Source organism: Palaemon carinicauda, chromosome 25, assembly GCF_036898095.1.
Source record: "Palaemon carinicauda isolate YSFRI2023 chromosome 25, ASM3689809v2, whole genome shotgun sequence".
NCBI classification, from domain to species: domain Eukaryota; kingdom Metazoa; phylum Arthropoda; class Malacostraca; order Decapoda; family Palaemonidae; genus Palaemon; species Palaemon carinicauda.
The window spans coordinates 62817190-62834689 of record NC_090749.1 but is presented as its reverse complement, the minus strand read 5'-3'; positions in this window follow the sequence as shown (position 1 = coordinate 62834689).

The following is a 17500-nucleotide window of genomic DNA, read 5'->3' as shown; positions in this document are numbered from 1 at the left end:
TGACTCATTCTTGGCGAGAAACGTAGGATCCGGAAACAGGTTCAGTTCCCCCCCATCCAGGAACTTAACACGACCTGCCTCTCTCGAGAGGGCTACGATCTCACTAACCCTGGCCCCGGACGCGAGTGCAAATAGGAAAATAACTTTTTGTGTCAAATCCTTTAACGCACATTTTTCATTGCTCAACAGGGAGGAGAAATGAAGAACTTTGTCTAAAGACCATGAGATGGGCTTTGGAGGTGCTGAAGGTCTGAGCCTAGCGCAGGCTTTCGGAACTTTATTAAAGATCTCGTTACCTAGGTCGATCTGGAATGCATATAAAATGGGTCTCATCAAAGCAGATTTACACACTGAAATCGTCTTAGCTGCCAACCCTTGACCATGGAGGTGGATGAAGAAAGATAAGCAGAAGTCTGTTGAGATCTCCTGCGGATTCTTCGCCTTTACATAGGCCACCCATTTTCTCCAAGATGACTCATATTGCCTTCTAGTCGATTTGCACTTATATTCCTCTAGGAAGTCTATGCTGGCTTTCGAAATCCCGAAACGCTTTCTCACCGCAAGGGAGAGAAAATCATGAGCTGCAGGGTCCGGGTTTTCTGTAATGAAGCGCAGACAGTCGACTTCTGGACTTGCTGGGTCAGAACTGGATGTGGTAGTGGCACAAACTTCAGCTGTAGTTCCAACGCCAAGGGGAACCACATGCTGTTCGGCCACTTGTGGGCCACTATTGCCGCTACCCCCTTGAAGGATCTCAGTTTGTTGAGGACCCTCAACAGAAGGTTGTGAGGGGGGAACAGATAAATCCTGGACCATCTGTTCCAGTCGAGGGACATCGCGTCCACTGCTTCCGCTAAGGGGTCCTCGTACGGGGACACGTACAGGGGCAACTTCTTGTTGTCTTTCGTCACAAAGAGGTCTATCTGCAGGTCTGGGACTTGATTCAGAATGAAGGAGAATGATCCTGCGTCTAAGGACCATTCCGACTCTATCGGTGTGAACCTGGATAGAGCGTCCGCTGTCACGTTGCGGACTCCTTGAAGGTGAACTGCCGACAGGTACCACTTCTTCTTTTCCGCCAATCGGAAAATGGCCAACATCACTTGGTTGAGAGGTGGTGACCTCGACCCTTGTCGATTCAAGCATCTCACAACCACCTCGCTGTCCATCACCAATCTTATGTGGATCGAGTGACGCGGGGAGACTTTCTTTAAGGTAAGGAGCACTGCCATAGCTTCTAGAAAGTTTATGTGAAAGGTCCTGAATATCTTGGACCAAGTCCCCTGGACTTTTTTCCGATGAGAGTGACCTCCCCATCCCTCCTTTGAGGCGTCTGAGTGAATCGTCATCGACGGGGGAGGTGGCTGAAGAAGAACCAACTTCTTTAGATGTCTGGCTTGGGACCAAGGCCTGAGAAGAGTACGTAGCCGAGGCCGCACTGGTCTTCTCAGATCTCTTCGCGCGTTTGATGCATACCTTCTCCAAACTCCGGTTGCATCCTTTAGCTGTGCTCTTAGCACTGGGTCTGTCACCGAAGCAAACTGGAGAGAGCCTAGTACCCTCTCCTGTTCGCGTCTTGATATCCTTTCGGAATCTAGAAGTCTCTTGACAGAACCCGCTATCTCCTTCCTTTTCTCCGCCGGGATGGAGAAACAGTGTGACAACAGGTCCCAGTGGATTCCCAGCCACTGGAACTTTTGAGATGGAGAAAGTCGAGATTTTTTTCTGTTGATCTTGAAGCCTAGGTACTCTAGGAACTGGATCACCTGACTGGAAGCTTGCAAGCATTCTGTCTCGGATGCTGCCCACACCAGCCAGTCGTCCAGGTAGGCTACTACCTGAATTCCCTTTAGGCGTAATTGTTTGAGAGCTGCGCTCGCAAGCTTCCTGAAAATCCTTGGGGCTATGTTTAGCCCGAAAGGCATGGCTCTGAAGGCGTATAGTCTCCGTTGTAGCCTGAACCCTAGGTAGGGGGAGAGTCGACGGCTGATTGGAATGTGCCAATAGGCGTCTGACAAGTCTATAGAGAATGAGTATGCCCTCTTGGGCAGTAAGGTCCTTATGTGTTGCAGTGTTAGCATTTTGAATTTGCAATTCACTATGAACTTGTTGAGTGGCGACAAGTCCAGAAAGACTCTGAGCTTTTCCGAGTCTTTCTTGGGAACACAAAACAGCCTCCCTTGGAATTTGATGGACTTCACCTTTCGGATCACCTTTTTCTCCAACAGTTCTTGAACGTACTCCTCCAGAACGGGGGTGGAGTGTTGGAAAAACCGAAGGCACGGGGGTGGAGTGCTGTACCAGCTCCAGCCCAGTCGATTCTTGAGTAGGCTTTTGGCCCAGGGATCGAAGGTCCAACGATCCCAAAATTTCATCAGTCTCCCTCCTACCGGTATCATTTCACTTGGACTGCCGTCCTGAGGTCTTGCCTCCCTGACCACGACCACCCCTGAATCCCCTTCCCCTTGAGGGGCGCCTAGACGAGCCTCTGGCTGCTCCTCTAGGCTTTGCTCGAAAGGAAGAAGACTGTCCTTCGAACGTTGGGGTGAATGCCGTGGACTGACCCGGCACAGCCTAGGGTACCCACTGAAAAGTGGTCGGGGTTTGTGCCACCATCTGGGGCACTGGAGGCAATGGCAATTGCAGTAGCTGTTGCTGTCTAGAGGGCTTGGCTGGCCGAGACGGTAGCCTAGTCCTCATATTCTTCCTCTTTGGTTGAGGACCCTCATCCGGGGAAGACTTTCTTTTGATAGCCAGGGCCCACTTCTGGAGAAGGTTTCTATTCTCCACGGCGGCCTCATCAACAACTTCTTTGACCACGTCGGTAGGGCAAAGGTCTTTTCCCCAAATGTTGGAGGAGATTAACTTCCTTGGCTCGTGCCTCACCGTAGCCCCGGTGAACACGAACTCCCTACAAGCTCTCCTCGCCTTGATGAAGCCATAAAGGTCCTTCGTCACTGTGGCTAGGTGAGTCTTAGCCACCAACATGAACATTTCATGGACCTTGGGGTCACTTGCCATCGTCTCAAGAGTAGTCAGAAGAGACATTGAGGCACCCAGTCTTTCTTTTGTCTGGAACTCTCTTCGTAAAAGAAAGTCAGACAGCTTGGGGAGGTCCTCGCCAAATTGCCGTCCGGCAATATCAGCCTCCAACTTTCCCACTGAGAACGTCAGATGGATGTCCTTCCAGTCTTTGTGGTCCATAGGCAGGGCCAGCGACAGGGGTTTACACTCCTCCAGGGAGGGGCAAGGCTTGCCGGCCCCGACTGCCCTTAGGACAGCCGCAAACCCTTTCTGTAAAAAGGGAAAGGCTCTAGCAGGAGAGGACACAAAGGAAGGGAGCTTCTTGCTCAATGCAGCTACCTTCGAGTTAGAGAAGCCCCTCTCCTTCATCGAGGATGAAAGTAGAGCTTGAGCCTTAGCGTGGTCCATGAGTATGACCTCCTTCGGCTCTGTCTCCTCCCTTGAAGCTGGTTCTTTTCTCAGCCGGACATAGCAGTCCGGATATGATGCCTTGCTGGGCCAGAATTCCACCTCCTCTAGGGGAACTGAACCCAGCTTATCCGAGATGACGATCTTTCCAGTCGTCATCAGCATGTGTTCAGCATACCTCCATGGGTTAGCATCTGAGCACAAGGGAAGGTCTTTCACATTGAGCCTTTTCCGGGGCCCATGTGATTCTGCAAGGCACTGCATCCGCAGTTCCATTGCAGCCGCCTTCTCCTGATTCTCCTTCTGCATTTGTTGGATCATTCCAACAATCGAAGAGAGGGCCTGTCCCAGCTCTACTGGGAGACCGGCCGATGTTGAGGGAATAGGCTCCGGAATCTGAACCGGAGTAGCCGACACCTCGTCAACCTCTTCCTCTACGACGTCCGGGGCTTGAACTTCATCCTGACCTTCTGCCAGGAGGTCTTCTTCCAAACACTCGTCCACGTCAGACATCCTGTCATCTAACTGGATGTCTTGCATCGCGACCGCGACTTCAACATCCACCTGGATCTGATCTTGGGGGATCTCCTCTTGAGGCTGGGGAATTACTGCATCAGCTGATGCCTTAGGGATAAGATACGCCCTCATCTTCTCACTTGGAAGATAAGGGCCAGAGGACTTCTTTTGAAAGCCCCTTACCCAGGTACGAAGCTTCTCCCTTGCTATATCCCTTGATTCCGCCGTCCTAGGGGAATCAAAAGCCTCAGTAATCAGGTTAGTGCATACCGTACATACCTGAGGGTTCCAATACTGGAGATCATCCTTGGAGACAGCGCATGCTGCGTGTCTCCTACAAAACTCATGTCCGCAGAGGTACTTGCTGCGGACGTTGCAGAAAATATTTCCGCACTTCGGAGGGTCCTCCTGTAAAGAGAAGAAATTTCCATGAGTATCAAGTGAACTATGTATCACTGGATATGCATAGTATAGCATAACAATTCATAAAGGAAAGACACACACTTGTGTTTCCCTCACAACCCATTGTTGCAGCCTTCCAGATAATAAAATCAAATGGTTAATCTCTTCTAGAGTAACCAATGCAAGGTTTCCAGAGGAAACAGGTGAAGCTCACACCTAAGCAATGATTTTAAAATCCTGGATAATAGACAGGAAAGAACTCACTTTCCTATCTGTAGGGCAACAGCAAAGGAATGTGTAAGAAAACACAAAAGTTTTAGAACACACAGTGCTGTACCAAAACCCATACCATAGTTTTCTTCTTACTGTATATGTTATACTGAAGAATACTAGTACAGTATGGGAGGATACGTGCTGGCCGGCACACACCATAACTAGCTTTAAAGTATACTACTTAACAGCTATAAGGCGGCAGAACTCTGGTTCGAATGCATGTGCCGGTCGGCAGCCACTGCCGGCCGGCAACAGCCAATGTCGGCCGGCAATGGCTGCCGGCCGGCAACTACACAAGGTAGTACCCAGCTGCCGGCCACACTCTTGGTGACCGGCAGACAAGGGCTGACATTAGCCGGCCGGCAAAGGTACAAGACCGATGCCAGCCGGCAGCAAAAGAACCAGAGGACTACACCTGCCCGGCTGCCGCCCTCATAGGCTGGCAGCCGGGTCGGGTACAGCACTAGAAGAAAAATAGAATGGATGCCGGGATAAGAGTGTACACTACCTCCAAGCCCGGCAATCCGAAAGAGTGCATATAAGGAAGGGGAAAATCTAATTCAGGCTTCCTGACCAATGCCGTCTGGCTCTACAGGCAGGCATGGATGAGGGACCAAGGGAGGTCCGGGCAGCACTCAAAATATAAGACCCTTGCCGGCCGGCAGCTCTGCCGGCCGGCAAGGGGCTGAGTCAATTCCACATCCTAACCTATACTAGGTCCAGATGTAGAACGACGTACAGTACTGTAATGGCTAGGCCATTACGGAGATAGAGGGGGAAGGGACAAGAGGGTCCTACCAACCTTGCTTTAGTGACGGATCACCCGCAGCCAAGAAACTTATCTTAGCCTAAGGGAGATCTAAGGGGGGAGGAGAGCAATACTTGCCAGCTCCCAGAGCACCAAAGCAAGGAAGGTGTTGCTACTCCCAGGTAAAGAAACTTATCCTCCCCCAAGAACAGCAACAAGGACTAGTCTGGTAGATCACAAAAGAAGGAATCATATCCACAGAAACCTTCGGTAGTGACCTAAGGAGGCTAAGCCACCTTTGTCTGTGTCAGGCCAGCGAGGGAGACTCTACCCCAAGCCAGACAAACACAGACTCAGACTAAAAAACTCTGTTGTTCTGTCCCTCTTTGAACCAGACTTACTGGAACAGGAAGGTACAGTAACACCCCAGTATAGTTTTATCGAAAATTAATTCGGAAAAAACCACTTAGGGATAAGCCCAAGGCTTAAACAGAGGGAAAAGGGATTGCATACCTTCTCCGAAGAAAAGAAAGCAACCGGGAGTATGAGAAAGTATACTAAGGCTCCATAAGCAACTTAGCCTAGGCACCAAGAGAATCGATAACCTAAATCACCGAAACTCACTCGTATACTATCTTGGAAATATTCCACACAATCTTAAATGTATAAAACATAGACTAAAGCTTCAATAAAATTTTTATTACACTCGGAAAAACCTAAATCATGCATGAAGTACTAGGACCAAACGACTAGGCTACATGGCCTAGCGTAGGCCAGAATGGCGAATACTTCGCCTAAATAATACTAAGCACGAAAGGAAATCCTATGTAATGCTAAATAGCTAAAATTTATTAAAGCAAAACAACCGGGAATGTCGCTCTGACTAACTAAACTTATACCTAGCGAGCCACAGCGTCCAAGACGCCTCCGGTAGGCTACGGCTCTTGTATCAAAGATTAATCCTATTAATCACTCAAAAATTTACCAAGAGCCTACATTTATACATAAAAGACATTATACTCAACTTATCAGAGGCCGACGAAGACGGAGAAGCCATGAAAAGTAGAATAAATCCAAGATTTGCGAGAAAACACAGGAAAAAACACCGAGTTGTTAAGCTACGCAAAAAGGAATACAGATGGCACCAGGATTGGCGCCAGGCACGCATACGAATCGGGAGATAAGGAGCCTTGGGAGCGGCTCCCCTTTTTCTTTCCCGAATTCATTTCTTGCCAATCGCCCCCTGCGAGATGAAATCTCTGTTCGGGATGCAGATTGCCATGTGGCGTGTCAAGAATACGTCCTCTGATATGTCGCGATATCCCTTTCAGGACGGATATTCGCTCCAGGAGTTAGAATTCTGGTACCTTAAGGTAAATTCTCTGGGAATATCGCCGTAGTTGTAATATACCCTAGGAAGCTACCCTATAGGAACTTCCATCAGGACGACATGGCTTGAGCCCAAAAAAAAAAAAAAAAAAAAATATATATATATATATATATATATATATATAAATATATATATATATATATATATATATATATATATATATATATATATATATATATATATGTATATATATATATATATATATATATATATATATATATATATATATATATATATACAGTATATACATAAATATATATATATATATATATATATTTTTTATCTATAATATACATATATATATATATATATATATATATATATATATATATATATATATATATATATATATATATATATATACAGTATATACATAAATATATATATATATATTTTTTATCTATAATATATATATATATATATATATATATATATATATATATATATGTATATATATATATATATATATATATATAAATATATTCTTAAGAAGCTGGTGTAGCGTAGAGTAAATAATTTATTGATATTTTATTTATGTTTTCATATATGGATTGAAGAGGTGAATAGCCAGCTCTTAAGGGTAGTTTCTCTCATGTAGGTATGAGTTTCTTATGCAAATTACGTAACAATCTAGTCGTAATTTCATTGTATTTTTCGTTCAAGTCAGTATATGTAAATTCACATAATTTTTTAGAAATAACTTTTAATTTCCCATATTTCACTACGAAGTCCTATGTTATATATTAAGAGTGTTATATGATCCATGTGAGATATGAAGAAGGGCTTGAATAATTTTCTTTCATATTTTTATGAGGTATTGCATCATGTTTGTTAGAAAATACACAATTTTTATTTTGCCACGTGATTTGAAAGGATCTCGTAAATCCTAGTGTTATATCCCAATCTTTCTTTTAGTTTATTTCCGAGAACAGTAGGTGGGTGGAGGAGCTGAGATGGAGAGTTGCCTGAAACCCAGGTCCGTCTCTTGACATTTCTATCTAGTTGATAACTCTGACGCCCTTAGGCCAACGCCCCACGCTCCCAGATATTGGACCTAGAACATTCTGGAAGTAGCTAAGTTTCATATATAAGCGACCCCAGGGATGCATATAATATATATAATATTATATGTTTGGTTCCCAGTCAAGGGACCATCTATTAATATATATATATATATATATATATATATATATATATATATATATATATATATATATATATATATATATATATACATTATATATATATATATATATATATATATATATATATATATATATATATATATATATATATATATATATATATATATATATATATATAAATATATATATACTGTATGTATATATATATATATATATATATATATATACATACAGTATATATATATATATATATATATATATATATATATATATATATATATATATATATATATATATATATACATACAGTATATATATATATACATATATATATATATATATATATATATAAATATATATATATATATATATATATATATATATATATATATATATATATATATATATATAAACACAAACACAAAAAATTTAAAATTATAATTCTCAAGATGAAACATGGAGATATTCCTATAGATTTATCTTTACGAATCCATCATCCTTCTCATAATTTCAAATTAGACGATTATATTCCGACTTCCATTTAGTTCTCCATTCTCGGCAAATTGGAATCCATGACCATAATGGCCCACATGATTTTGGAAAAAAAAAATGAGGTGAAAAAAAAACCCAGAGATTTCATAAATAATTATGTTTAGTTTTTTGGTTTCATTGTAAGTCAATGGTGTTCATATTTTTCTATGAATGTGATACACATTGCCGCTTGAATTAGACTCTTCAAGTGTGGTGCAAGTTTCGATGACAATGGAAACATCCCTGCCTAGCAATCTGCTGGACTGGGGTTCGAGTCCCTCTCAAGCTCGATAGTTTCCTGTAGTACCTGCAACCTCACCATCGCTAAGGGCTAGGGAGGAGGATTTTGCGGGTGCCTATAGGTCTATATGTGTAGGTAGCCATAGGCTGTCCCTCCCTGGTTCTAGCTTGGCCACTGATCACATGTATATATGGTCAATCTCTAGGGCATTGTCCTTCTAAGCCATTGTCACTATGCCTTACCTCTGCCCTTCCTGAGCGACTCAAAAGATATATAACGATATAGTTTCACCTGTATGTGAACAGTTTCTCTTACAATTAAAACCACTTATCCAAGCGAATATCATTTTTTATCAACAATCATATAATAGAAAAAAAAAAAAAAAAAAAAAAAGGTAGCACCAGATTTTCCGGGTCGTCGCAGCATTACCTTCAACTCCGGACAAAACCTTTTAAAGCCCAATATCTGTCATTCCCTTTCCAATGAACCCAGGGCTCAGATAAATGGAACTTTCGTTGGAATCGCCCGACAATAAAGGTTTGTCGTCGGGTCCAAAGATTTCTTTTGGAGCTTTGGCTTCGCCATTTATTCCCAGGTGTGCGACGGACGATCTATACCCCCCCCCCACACCCAATCGGATCTCGGTTATTCGATGTTCGTTTTGCGAATGGGAATATTCTATGCTTTTTTTTTTTTTTTCTTTTTTTTTATTTCAGTAAATTAAAATGGAAACGATTACAAAATCGAAAAGATTCTCGGAATGGGCTCTTCAAGCAGAGTATTTTTAACATATGACCACCACCACAACAACAACAACAACAACAACAACAAGTGCAGCCTGTAATGTATATTGTACTGTGATTGTTCTCTCTCTCTCTCTCTCTCTCTCTCTCTCTCTCTCTCACTGATATTAGAAAAACTCATTTAAGCTTGCCAATGCATGTGTTATATTGTTAAAGATTTTATGTCATTGTTATGTTGCATTAATATACAAGTCATGTCCAGCCCATCGTTCTGTTAATAATCAGTCGATGACTGCGACAATCCATTTATACTTTACTGCATGACAAAGGCCTCAGACATGTCCTTATTCATATCTCGGATTTGGACAGTTTTCATCACTAGGTTGGCCACTGCAGATTGGTGATGGTGGAACACTAGTCTGATGGCTCACATCCAACCAAGCTAGTATGGGTGTCCTTGACTATTACAACATTGCTGATCATGGCGATACACCAACTTAAGGTATCCTCACTCAGAAAGGGATTGTTTTTTTTTTATGTTTGCTGTTTATATTACGTATATCATCATTACTATGCGAGCGCAGACACATTCACAGACACAGACAGACAGACACACACACACACACACACACACACACATATATATATATATATATATATATATATATATATATATATATATATATATATATATATATATATATGTGTGTGTGTATATATATATATATATATATATATATATATATATATATATATATATATATATATGCATACACACATACATACATATATATATATATATATATATATATATATATATATATATATCTATATATATATATATATATATATATATATATATATATATATATATATATATATATGCATATACATACGTATATACATATATATATATATATATATATATATATATATATATATATATATATATATATATATATATATACATACATATATATACATATATATATATATATATATATATATATATATATATATATATATATATATTTTTTTTTTTTTTAATTTGATCCATCCTTTTAACAAACTATGTTTAGATCCAATGAAGTTATCATTACCAAAATTATTTTGTTTTACTTTTCTTGTCTCCATTTAAAAAAAAAAAAAGCTTTAATTCGCTTCGTTGATTTTCATTCCTTTTCTCTCCATTCCAAACTTCTTCCTTTTCAACATTTCCATGACCTCTTTTCTTTCCAAATCTAGTAGAGAGACAATGTATCTTTAATTTGTTTCTTGTTCTTTTATTCTTTAGTGGGAGAAGTCCCTTTGCAACGTGCAGTTTGTTGAATAATAATAATAATAATAATAATAATAATAATAATAATAATAATAATAATAATAATAATAGTAATATATTTTGGGTGTACCTTGTACCTTCGGGTACAGTTACCTTGCTTGAGGGTACATGTATTTTCTTTCCTCACTGGATATTTTCCTTTTTGGAGCTCTTGAGGCTACATTCGAGTGCTCTATGTCTCCTTACCTCCCTTCCTCCCTGGGCTAACTACCCTGTTGGACACCTTATAGGGTTCATAGCATCCTGATTTTCCACCATGTTGTCGCTTAGCTAGTAATAATAATTGCCTTTATTGCCCTGAAGTTCAAACGATTTGAAATTTGAAGGAAAAGTGATTCAATTGAGAGAGTTGAATGTTATAAAAAACAGTTCTAGTCATAGAATAAATAAATTGGAAGCTGTAGCAAGAAAAAAAAAGGCAGCTGAAAGATAGCAAGCTTGAAAGGCAGGTCAAGGACTTAGATTCTATTGTTTTCTGAAACATTTTAAGTCAACCTATGTAATAACATGTTCTGAAGTAGTACTGTAAATAGAAACCGTAATTCTAAGCGGGAATTCTATGTAAAAATATATTGTTCTCAGCGTATTTCAGTAAAATAAAGGCGACCGTAATTTTTACCCTACTTTGTTATCATCTTTCACGGGTTGGTGACCATAATATCACTCCTTTACGTCAATATATCCGTTTTGCAATATTTTTTCCAGGATTTTTTACCGTTTTTTTACTGAAAACTATTAACAGTGTAGTACTATTGTTATGTTATGATGCTGCGAGACAGAACAGAGAAGAATAAAATAAACCAAAATGAAAAAAAGAAGATAACTCCGTAAAATCTGAACCACTAATGCTGATAATTTCTCTTCAAAGGAAAATTCAAGGCTAAAATAAAGTGCGTGTCATTATATGATTACCTAACAGAAGCCATTTATTAATATTAACAAGTAAACAATTACGAATTGTATGTAATTCGCATAACAAATAGCACTGAAGATCTGACCCCGTTTGTTACAAACTTTCCTTGGAAAATATTTTGAGGCTCGGAAATATTTTGAGAACTGAACAAAGATGAAGAATACGAGTTCTTTCTTGACCATTTTCCTAAATTAAAATTTAAAAGAAGACCATATAGTAATAGTTACGAATCATTTCTCCCTTGCCTACACATACACTTCTGGCTTAACTTTCTCAAGAAAACAATTTCTTACTGAAAAAAAAAAAAAACATTTCAATTCCTAAATGAAAAAAAAATTTAAATTCGAAAGAAAATATGAAGAAATAAGAATAGAAGAAAAATAGATCTATCATATTAAATATTCTTGACTATAAATTTCCCGAATTTGAAATTAGAAGAAACCCAGATATTACTAAACTTGATCCCTCTCTGGTTACGGTTTGTTTTTCTTTTGCCTACACATACTCAGAATAGTCTGGTCTTAACATTCCATTGGAAACCCGTTTTTTTCCTATAAAAAAAAAAAAAATTCTGCTCTAAATTAAAAGTTGGAAATTCGAAAAAAAGAAAAATCCACAAAACACCAAAACTTTCATTCCAAAAATATCTATGAACTCGAACTCCTAACTTTCCTTTCATCAACCCCCTCCCCCCCCTTAAAAAAAAAAACAGTTTTGATCCGACATGGCGAAGCAGGGGGCACGCAAAGGCGACGCCCCTAGAGAGGGCCCTTCTTCATTAGTATTAATATATACCTGATAAAAACACCAGCTTTGCAATGCAAATGAGCACGCGCGCTCACATGTCCCGCCAAAAGAGAGAGAAAGAGAGAGAGAGAGAGAGATAGCATGGAAAAAAGGCTACTCCTCACTGTGAATGTATACAGTAATTAAGGATGTAAAAGTCTAATTTGACTGCCTTTTTCCAGAAAGAAGGTTCTAATAGAAGGGGAGAATGTACCATTCAGGCTTCCATGCAGCTACAGTACTATTGCCGACAAGGTACCGCCGATACACTGCCAGCCGGCAAGTCCAGCAGTACCAGTACAGTCGGCGTGCAGCCAACTGAGTCAGCACTATCTATGCCGGTCTGGCAGGCAGTACCCCGGCAACAGGACCTGTAGCTGCAGTCCAAGGGAGGACAGAAGAACCTTGGGAACAGAAGGGACTTCCCTCTCACGGCCATCATGGTCGCCGGCAGCCAAGATGGGCCGGCAGTTGCCGGCTAGGCTGCCAATTGCCAACAGATGATGTGGTTGGCGGCAGTATGCTCTGCCATCAGCCAAAGACATGACTAGAGAGGGAGTCTGGCTGACTCCGGCAACCTACCAGCAAAGGTAAGGTTGTAAGAAAGACAATGGATCAGCCATCAAAAATGGACAGAGGGGTAGGGAACAGGGTCCTGTAACGAGTGTGAAAGGAACTGGCAAAAATTGTCAGTCCTACCACCTGTAAAAGAAACTCTGTTTCGGTATCGGCAGAATCCCAGGGAACAGGAGAGACTCAGCTTTCCATCTCAGAGATTGCCGACACAGTTGAGGGGATGGCGGCACTGCCGCCTCCTCTCAACAAAGAAGAAACAGAGTTCCAATGCCACGTACCCTAGGCTAAAGAAAATTACTCTTCAGCCCAGAGAACTGTGGCATAGGACTAGTCTTTTAGTCGCAAGGAGAAGATGGTATCCTACCATAACTTCAAGTGCGGCTAATGAGGGCTAACCTCCATTGCCGGCCACCTGTCCGGCAGGGGAATAATGGTATCCTACAACCCATTCGCCCTGCCGGCAGGTCGCAGACATAAGACTAAATACTCTGAGATTCTGACTAAATCCCAAAACCTGAGGGTATACCACAACCAACGGTTAAGGAAAAGGCAGGACAAACCCTAAGTTAGCCATGTCTGAATAAAATTCAAGGCACGGCTATTAGGGTTGTAGCCTGAGGCTACACTCAGAGGGAAAGAGATTACCCTTAAGTCTCCGAAGAGACGTGTAATGTTTCATAACATTCTAGGGGGTATTAGTCTCCACTGAATGAAAACAAAACACGAGGGTAACCGGGGAAAGTCTGAACGTATAGTAAAACGTCTAGGTAAGATTACCTAGGCTATACGAGATCTCGGTTACCTAAATCACCGAAACTCTAACTATGCGATCGACAGAGAAAAGGGAAACAAAAATTATGCACATTATCGAAACTTTACAAGAATAATTGCCTAAATAGCTAAATAATTAAAATAATTGAATAAAGCTATTAAAAACTGGAAGGCGTTCTGCTATCTAAATAACACATGCCAAACGAACGACGGCGCCATGGCGCCTCCAGTAACTGGCCTAGCTCATAAACACAATAAAATACTAATTTCATTGTGAAACAGGAGCTAAAATATACTCATAGTAAAGACCCGATACTCAACTTTCCAGAGGCGGAAGAAGATGGAGAAATCATAATAATAATCCTGTAAAACGATCGAAAAGTTAGATGACCAAGAAATATCACCAAGCGAGATCGCTACAAAAAAAGGAATGTCCGCCGTCGTGGGAATGGTGCTGTTGTATTCCCAATAGTATTACGAGATCGGGGAGAGCCTTTGAACGGCTCCCTTTTGCCACATCCTCCTCGAAGCCAAAACGCTGTTTGGGGTGCAGATTGCTATGGAGGCGTGTCAAGAATGCGTCCGCTGATATTATGCGATATCCTTTGGAGAAATTTTAAGGATATTCGCGCCAGGATTTAGAATTCTGGATACCTAAAGGTAAAATTCTCTGGAACATCACTGTAGTACATATATCTCTTAGGAAGCTACTTTAAGGAACTTGCATCACGGCGACATGGCTTGAGCCCAAATATTATATATATATATATATATATATATATATATATATATATATATATATATATATATATATATATATATATATATATATATATATGTAATCAAGCTCAAAGGGACTAACTGAACCTACATTCTAAAGTAGAGGCAAAAGTTCAAAGATAGGTTAAAAGGTTAAATTCCAAAAGTCCGATTTTCTCTATGATCCTCTGAGAACATGTGGTGAAATCCAGTACTGGACACCACAAAGAAGATGAGAAAATGATGGAGTTTATGAATAAAGATAAAAACTTGGAACTTCAAAAGGAAAACACTGACTTGATAGTTTCGACACCCTTTGTGAATCTCGTCCTCTGAAATACAGATGCAGAAATGCTTTCATATGGTTAAAATTAATGAATCTGCAGACGAAATTATGATGGTTAATTACGAGAGGTGTAAATAGATGTTTTCTTTTGTGTTATGGAACATAAAGGTATTTCCGGTGTTTCTTCCACCCACATGGGACAATGGAAAACCGAATTTTATTTTGTTTTCTTTTCATAAAATTCTAGAGATTCTGCTTTATCTTTGTACGCATGTTAGAATAAAATCCAGCTTAGTGTTTGTAATGAGAATTGTAGAAGTGAAAAAGTACTGGAATTTAACAATTGTGTATTGGTTGTATTCCTTTGCACTTGCATAAGAAACTGAAAATTATATTTTTAATATTATTTATATCAATATCTATAACGTCAATAATAATAAAACCAATTGCAACAATATCATAACCAATGTGGTTAATAGCATTGTCAGAGTAACTGAAGCATATTCTTGTAGAAGAAATAAAATATACTTCTAATATTCTCTAGTCTACTTCACTTATTCCCCTTTCTTTATTTATTTTTCTTCCAGTTCTAATCTCCCTTATCCATGCTCTTCTATATTATCACTCCCACTGTGATGTATGGATAGGAGTTGTGGGGAATGAAAATGATGGAGAGACAGAGATTAAATGTGTTCTAGATGAAGAGTATAGCTGGTGAATCTCGACTAAATAGGGTTAGGGACGAAATAGTAAAAGTAAGAACGGGTTTGAGGAATGACTATCAGTTAGAATTGATATGAATGTATTGAGGTTGTTTGGCAATGTAAAAAAATGGAAAATGGCAACCTGCTGAAGGTGATGAATGCAAGAGTTAATGGGAGAAATAAAGGAACGCCAAGGTTTGGGTGGATGGATGGAGTGAAGATAGCTCTAGGTGATAGGAGGATAGATGTTTGAGAGGCAAGAGATTGTGTTAGAAATAGGAATGAATGTCGAGCGATTGTAACGCAGTTCCGGCAGGCCCTGTTGCTTCCTCCAGTCACCTTAGTGACTGCTGAGGTAGCAGCAGTAGCATATGAAACTTCATTTGTGATGGATACCGGGGAAGGGTGGTCTGTGGCACCCTAGCAGAACCAACCAAATTCAGCTGAATACCTCATCAGGCTGGGAGTAGCTAAAAGAAGAAAAGTTCCCTTTGACTACCCACCTAAAAATAGAGTTGTGGTGGCCGATGCAGTAACGTCCTTGACTGGTGAACTTCAGACTGTGATTCAAGTCCCGCTCAATTTCGTTAGTTCCTTTGGTCGCTGCAATCTGACCATCCTTATGAGGTAAGGATGGGAGGGTTTGGAGGAGCCTATATATCTACTTGTAGAGTCATCAGTAGCCATTGCCTGGCCAACATTGGTCTTAACTTGGGTGGAGAGGGAGCTTGGGCCCTGATCATAAGTATATACTGTATGGTCAGCTTCTAAGGCATTGTCCTGCTTGATAGGGCAATGTCACTGTCCCTTGCTTCTGCCATTCATAAGTGGCCTTTAAACCTTTATGTGCCTTGGTAGATGGATGGATATCACGTCCAAGTTCGTTCAAATCTTATGTTACTCCTCCTCCTCCTCGTTTGCCGTCTATAGCCTCCTCCTCCTCCTCTTCCTCCTCTTAATGACCCCACACTTGTGTGATTTGACTTCCGCGGTCTAAATGTAAGGTGATACTGGCACGTAGGTAGACACTCCACACACACACACACACACACAGAGAGAGAGAGAGAGAGATGTATTAAACATTGGGTATCTATTTGGTTATGTGTGAGAGAGGTTTTTATGTTGGAATTATTTTACATCAAAATGCACAGATCCTTTTCTTTCATTAAAAATTATTCACTAATTATTTTTTTTTCATTCGATGATATGTCTTAGGTCTTTCCTTGTAATTTTTTCTGGTTATCTTAGGGGTCATTTATTGCTATATTTCTTTCTCTTGTGTATTAAATTCTATTCTTAGAATCAGGCCATCTTCTCTCACTATGAGACCTTACGCAAGCAAGCAAATTGGAGGCATTATGGTCTGAGCTTCAAAACACTTTCGTGTCGTCTCCATGGTAGGAATTTAATTTCTCTCTCTCTCTTTCTCTCTCTCTCTCTCTCTCTCTCTCTCTCTCTCTCTCTCTCTCTCTCTCTCTCTCTCTCTGAGAAGATCCAAGTAACCTACTTCACAAAAGTTAAGATAACTCCTACGTGACATAAGGAAAAGGAATCTCTTCATAGTCAACTCAAATTGGAGAAAGCTCTTTCAAGCAAGTTTCTAAAAGTTGGATAAGATAAGAACCAGGGACTAAAAACATTCTAAGTATGTACTCATGTACTTAAATATGTATTCGTAAAAAAAAAATATTTTTTCCTCAAACTTTCTATACATTGTATATATATATATATATATATATATATATATATATATATATATATATATATATATATACTTTCCCTTTCTAAATTGGGATACCTTAACGTGGTGAAAGGGTTTGTGTGTCAACATGATCAGCAAAGCTGTACTAATGAGCTATCAGACTAAAGTTTTCCACCATCACCAATGTGCAGTGGCCCACGTGATGATGAACACTAGCCAAACACCAGACATAAATGGGGACAT